Raw genomic sequence first — 6,912 nt, 5'->3', positions numbered from 1 at the left:
CGCTAGTAAAATCTACGGCGTACATGCTACTGCCGGCACACGATTTGCAGCTTCGATCAGGCCACGCGTGCCTCTAACAGGCCGAAACAAACTATAGAATAAAAGCTACACCTGGACATAGCAGGTTTGTGATTGTCAACACTGCATGTGTCTTAGCAATGTTCATTGTGAATATACGTACTGTATCCCTACGTAACAGCTACTTCCGAATGTATTCTTTCGGGGCTCATTACGTTCAACACAATCAAAGAGTACATGTCCTAAATATTTTAAATTGTTCGACATAATTTTCTAGTTAAGCTTGTTTCCGCCAGTGTCCTATGGAGTAAAAGTTCCTTTGTCATTTCATCCTTTCAATGCTTACATATTGGAAGTCTTTGTTAGATTGTCACAGTTTTGCGGCTGTTTCGAATTATCATTCTAGTATAGTATTGTTGTGTTTTTGGTGTGTGAAACATTATTTAATGTAAACTTATCTATTCTTATTTATTTATACTTAATGCAATAACAACGCCTAACATTTTGACTAAAAGAAGCGGACATGCAAAACGAACGTGGGGGCTTTCCGGACCTTTAAACAGTGTTATCCGGCACAGTCAATAATGAAATTTGTCAACTATGTGTATTTTCCATGTTAAGTCAAAGAAATGGCTTTGCGGAAAAAGAAAATGAGAGCGCATGGAATTCCTGATCCAGCATCACCGGTGGGGCTGCCTGAGGACGTATTGAATTTACCTTTTCCAGTTCAATTTTTGCCACACTTCGGCTTGTCACGTCTTCATTCGCGAGACATTTTTGCCACTACGGCAGAACGTTATTTTCAGTAATTGTTTCTATTTTACCAATATCTCAAGCGCGAACTTCCCATTTCAAAGCTAAAGTAGAGCGCATTATAGTGTGTCTTTTCCTGTTTCAGATGAACCAATGAAGCTGCGATTGTTCTCAGCATCGACGTTTCATAGTCGCCTGCCGGAAGGCCTCTGTAAAGTATAGCGTTTCAAAAACCGACGTGAAGACTGCACATTATTTTTTTTTTCGAAGAGCAACAATCGACGAGCAATGCGGTTCCTGTAGTAATAAAAACGGCTATTAAACTCAAGCGTTCCTTCTGACTTGTACAGTACATAAAAGAATATATAATACGTACATGGCCACGTACCTATGCGTAGACGTGTCTCTAGGTGTGCACTGATCGACGGCAAATCTATTCCAATTAAAAAAAAACCCTCTCGTTATTTTTCTTAACCTCTTTTTTCCCCTTTTCTTCCCTATGCAAAGATCGCATCCGATAGGATATCCTTCTTGGATGATGACAGTAGCTATCTATGTGTATCACAGGAAAGGCTGATGCTGTGGAGGTCAGCTATAAGCACCGGATTGAATATGTTACGCCATCGTAATAACACGTAACTTTTAAATATCATTTGTACGGCATAAGAAGCATTTTTAGCCCTTCTTTCCGTGTAGCTTTGTTTCGGTATGAGTACGCGACCCTATCGAATTAATCTTTTCAAATGACCCACATACGAGCGGTGTCTTAAAAAAGCGCAACTGGTCATATCAAAGTGCATAGGAGAGTCTATTACAAGCATATCACTATGACAGGCGTTGGTCGTCGACGCAAGTCTGTAACTAAAACTACGAGAAATATTTCCTCGAAATTACTGCTTCATATTTACCTACAGATAAGGTCAACCTGCTTTCGATAATGGGACGTAAAGAGCATTCATTATCTATTTATTCGATGAGTTTCGATAAAGCTATCCTTATGCAAAGGGCACATTTTCTTCCGGAAATCTAGAATATAAAATAGAAAATAGAATCTCCGGAAGTCCGCAATAGGAGGTACGATTGGGAATCGACCACATTTGAAAGCTAACGATATTTAAGGAAATCTTTTATAGGCCTTTTAAGATTGTTGCGAAACTAAAACTGGGAGCTCATACATAAGGAATGAGTTAACGTCCGCACAATTAGCCCGACCTTTGTGTTCTTCAATATAATAGAGCCTTGGCAACATCTCTATATATGCACAAGCATTTTATCGTATCTAAACGAATTTTTTTTCATAAATAGGAAACACAGCGCCGGGTAAATAGCTGATCTCGTGCCGCTAATCCGTCTGCGTCTCATATAGGAGCAACAGGTTAGAGCAGACTTTCATTGTTATCATTATTAACAATGCGATATAACAACAATAACGCTAATGGCTAGATGTTATATTGTAACTATACGGTACAGTGGTAAACATTTTACTTCCTTTGACCAGTTGGAAAAGGCGTACAAGTCCCATAGCTATTGAAGGGCAAATGTTAAAGTAATGAGTAATTTGTTCAAGTTACCAAACAAATAAAGTGAACCACAGGATTATCACGTAAGCATCCATTTGACAAAGATCGCTAAATATTATTGCCAAATTGAAGTGGACATTGATTGTAAAGGTAACAATGCAAACCATAAATTTTCTGGCAAACGTTTTCGTTTACTGTTCCTATTATATTGCGAACTATCAGTTCGTTAGCTAAAATGTGTTCATATCAGCCAATTGCGTCTTTCAAAGTTGAATTTAGGAGCTCGTTCGATTTTGTAATCTCGTCTATATCTGATGCTGTACCAAGTTGCTGATACAGGGAAGCCGTGTAGCCGTTTGATATCGTTGCCGTGTACTCGTCGTCAATAGAATTACTCGTTTTTTTGTCGGAACCACGAAGATTGCAATTTTTGCCGTGAAGAAAGTCCACTAAGCCGACTTGAGAGTCAACTCTTGTTTGGTACCGCTAAAAAAGCGGCAGCCATTGCGATGAATGCTATTAGATAGCGCCTTGAAGTAATCAGCAATATGAATTGATGAATGAGTTACTCCCACCGAATGCAGCTGACTATTTTTTTACTTGCTCTTTACTGTGTCATCTCGCGTTGATCTAAGATTGTTGCGTTCCGTACCGTGAAAGCGCGCTGTAAAGCTTTCCAAAGGCCCGACTGCTCGTAAAGGTCAACTAGGCGCTCGAAAGGATGCCGTTTTTCAGGACATGAGTATCGTTTAGAGCACATAAATATTGTAAGGATGGCCGTCGAGAACGGGGGAAAACCCAAGGAAATTTATCGAACAGCCCCTCGGCCGGAGTGTCATTTTATTTGCGTGGCGGTACAAGGAAAACATAGAAAAGGAAGCGATTGAGATTACTGAGAGCTACTACGATACACCGTGGACTTTCGTTATAGTACTAGATTCGGACGGGCTTTCTCTCATAAAGGTCCTGGCGTGAACCACGGAGTTAGTTCTACCGAAGTGTATAGCTTATCGTAGCGTTAAAGAATGCACGTATTACCACCATGTCGCTTCGACCGCAACACATCATGCAAGGGGACGAATTTGCGAGGATCTTCTCAAATATCGTTAAGCCCGTACATTGCTACCATCTTCGAAATGCACACTGACACAGAAGTTATAACGAGACTTTAGACCAAGTTTACTCAAGCTTACTTACCAATCTTATTTAACCAATTGCGAACTTGTTATGATTTAGACTTCGGACAAAATACTCGGAACCGTGACCGTCCTATATAGTGAAATAAATATCGCCGCCATGCCTACCGCACATTTGGAGCACCGCGCCGTAATCCAACAAACACGACCTGATATTCTATCTGCAGGGCAAACAGACGGACCCAAAGACCCTGAGCAGTATCTAACGGTCTTAGAAATACACGGAGGCACTCTAGAGCCAAGGAGCAGTGGTCACCGAAGTGCCTTTAAAGCGTCGAAAGTAAGTGAAAACGGACGTTTTTTTCCTATCGAGTGTCCGAACCGTATCGTAATGTGACACAAAGACTCTTGTAGAAATCAATTTTTACAAGAGCTCGTCTACCTTGCAGCTATTTTTTTATGAGAAATTTCCACCGTTCGCCCCTTAAGACTCATCGCCGCGGCTACAAGAGACCGGTTCAGAATTTGAGACTTACCAAAATGCTGATGTTGATTCCAAAGTGCGCCAATTAGCAGGCATCTAGATATATATACATTCTCGGACAAAAACTATCCGAGTGTGTCTTCAAAGGAGCACAATAAATCTATCTCAGGTGAACTAAACGTTTCTGACGAAGAAGCAGCTCGCGGTTGCTAAAGTTGACAGCGGGCAGATTAAGGCTGACATTGCAATCCGCAAAATCCATATTTGGCAAAGGTTACCTCTCTGCTGACCATGTAGACTCACAAGTATGAGAGAACATTCGATATGGCCAGTTACTTTTCCAGAAGTTTAATGTCGACGAAAACAACGGGTGACCTTCCAAAAACGGAAGGGTCATTTCGTAGTCTGCCGTACTGGTGCTTAAGTTTAGGTAGAGAACAACAAAACAATTTACTTCTACATAACACGGCATCTAGTAGATGTAATCAATGAGCGATCGGCCCATCGGCCTTCGTGCTGAAAGGCAAGCTTACGTTATTTTCGCTGTGCAAGAAGAATAGCTTGTATTTTCACTTCCTACAATATAGTATAGGTATCAATTCACAGTGTTTGCAATAGCTTCCTCTTCTCTCAGCGACCAAAGTGCGCTTATCTATACAACTCTTTTCATTCCAATTTCTGTGGCGCCGACCATGTGTGAAAGCTATAATTCAACTAAAGCCAACAAAAAAAAACAACAACGACATCAAAGGTTACCAAGCCTACGTAGCGCGGCGTTCTTCACGCACGCTTGGCTGTGTCGGTAACTCGGTGCCTCGTCAAATGTAAAGACACAGATTACACCATAATACCGACTAAACACTAGAGTCGGTTTTGAAAGACGCAGCTTGTAGATAGATATAAATACCTTTTGATCAACGCGCAAATAAGATCAGAACAGTAGACGGTGTCAGAAGATTTCGAACCTATTTTGCCAGCAAATTGTTATTTATTAGAACCCTTAGCTGCAAAATATTTCCTATAAGGTTGAAGACGTTTCTGAAAGACGAAATTTGGCCATAATCCTCAAATCAAGTGTTCATTGAGATATCTACTGAATTGCTATTTTCTTTTTTAGCTTTATTCTACCTACCTAGCCAAATGACATAGAAAACTAGCTCACGTATAGAGATCGTGTTAAGCTAAAGGATACTAATGAAAATAGTTTTCAAATGAGAATAATGCGGCTTTTACAAATCAGCAGACAACTGAGTGGGGGCATGAGTCACCAATAACACTGATCGTACAGTCCCTCACATGGGTCCGTCTTCAGTATCCTGATAGCAAGGGATAACCCTAGGCAAATCAGGCCCACGGCTATAACAAAAACGACAAAGAGCGAGCAACAGGTAAACGAAAAGGGTCCTTTTAACCGTTTAGGACACGTGAGCTGCAACAAAGCTCAACCAACGCATTCAAGCTAGGTCTATTCCATTTTAACGGATTTTGTGCTACCGAAATCCGTGTTCCAGTTTAGTTAACGGTCAAGAGCGTAACGTATAATATTGTGACCAGTAATACCGCTGTACATATTTGCGTAGCAATCCATGCATATCTATGAAACGGTTACTAGATTTGACAAAAGGCATACCAGGATCCAGGCATAATAAAAGACAGGTGGCAAGATGAAATGTCAAGCTCACAGGATTAGCTGATAACCACGAGCATTGCAAGGATCTCTTAGACAAGATAAATGTTCGTAGCTAAACCCATTGGTGCCTATCGCGCACAGATAGTTGTTGTCTATCGTTTGATAACGAACGCAATACATGCGGTTCCAATTAAGCGCTAACTAGCATAGATGGAAATGGGTAAAAATACAGGTATATCTTCATAGCGGCCATTCAGTTGTAATTATTTCCGCATTGTCTAGATGTAGGCACGAGCGAGTGGGTAGGACATTAATTACATCTGTTACAAAATGAGCGAATGTACTTTTTTTTTTCTTCTCTAGTTCTGACTGTAGTTCATATATACACCCAACTAATACAATTTTGATGCGCCAGTTCCATCTGACGAGATTTTCTGGTAAACTCAATTGCGATCATAAGCACGTGGATAATGTACCGTCGCAAAGCAGACGTATCATTGCTAGCAGTCAGAGGGCAACTTGTACGTTTGAGAAGATCCAATAATGGTTGAAGAAAGAGAACACAGTAGAGGACGCGATGAGCTAACGGGAATTAAAGTACAATTATTGGTTTTATCATTTGGTTGCATTTACATAATAATTTTCAAAAAATCAATACATAATCTCGACTATTTAATAGAGTTCACGGTTATTTATAAGTTGATATTTGGCACATATAACATGCTCTGCCATATTAATCCCCTATTCTAATGGGTAGTTATACTGTTGATTAAGCACCTTGATTTTTATTTAATACAAGGCTATATCTATATATATATATATGGGTGTGCGTGTATATTTATTTTCATAACACACATGTTTATAAGATGAACGGCAACCCAAGCATGGTTTGAGTGTTCAGCGAAATTTCTGCCGCATGTATGACTAATGGTGATGATAATTCACTTGGTGACAAGGGGTCACGTAGTAGCACGATATGACTCCGAGCGCAGAACTCTATTTTGTTTACGGCAGCAGCCACTGGCACTTCTTCCGAATCAGCTTTGGGCCTCGTTACATAAGCTGCGAGGCTATTTCGAGTTACTATCTATCTCGGGTAAGAGCTTTCTTTTCGAAAAAGTCTGCTGTGGTTGGGTATATTTAGCAATGCTAGAAGCTATACACATTTAGCCCAAAGCACTAGATTAAGCAAAGATAAAAATACGACCCTTGCGTGATTCAGTCTTCTATGGGATGTTCGTCAAGACATTGACTGTTTGCGCGAATCAGGTAACATCAAAAAAATACCTGAAAGATCTAAGTTAAATATATACCCATACGTATTTTAACATATACCTGAATGGCTTTATTTAATTATACAAACAACATTGG

The sequence above is a fragment of the Varroa destructor genome, unplaced genomic scaffold (genome assembly GCF_002443255.2).
Source record: "Varroa destructor unplaced genomic scaffold, Vdes_3.0 BEIS01000001.1, whole genome shotgun sequence".
Taxonomy (NCBI): domain Eukaryota; kingdom Metazoa; phylum Arthropoda; class Arachnida; order Mesostigmata; family Varroidae; genus Varroa; species Varroa destructor.
Note: the sequence above shows the minus strand (reverse complement) of the source record.